This window comes from Amblyraja radiata, chromosome 14, assembly GCF_010909765.2.
Source record: "Amblyraja radiata isolate CabotCenter1 chromosome 14, sAmbRad1.1.pri, whole genome shotgun sequence".
Classification (NCBI taxonomy): domain Eukaryota; kingdom Metazoa; phylum Chordata; class Chondrichthyes; order Rajiformes; family Rajidae; genus Amblyraja; species Amblyraja radiata.
The window spans coordinates 43,416,692-43,417,056 of NC_045969.1; positions in this window are offsets into that span (position 1 = coordinate 43,416,692).

The following is a 365-nucleotide window of genomic DNA, read 5'->3' on the forward strand; positions in this document are numbered from 1 at the left end:
TTCACTTTTTGTATCCGTCAATAATCACTAATTATGTGTAGGAAGGAACTACAGATGCTGGTTTATACCGAAGATAGACACAAAATGCTGGAGTACTCAGCGGGTCAGGCAGCATCTCTGGAGAAAAGTAGTGGTAGGCGACGGATCGGGTCGGAACGGTTCTTCAGACATGAGCTTAAAAATATGATTTTATGTTTACACATGACGTGCAGACAAATCAAAATGTTTCCTTCTTTCACATTTTAGAATAACTAACAGGCGGTTTGGTGACGATCCGATCTGAACATGGCAGCAGCCCAGGAATGCCAGGAATAAGCGCGCCAGCCCCAGAGCAAGTTGGGACCAGAGGTCTCAATGCCACCGAG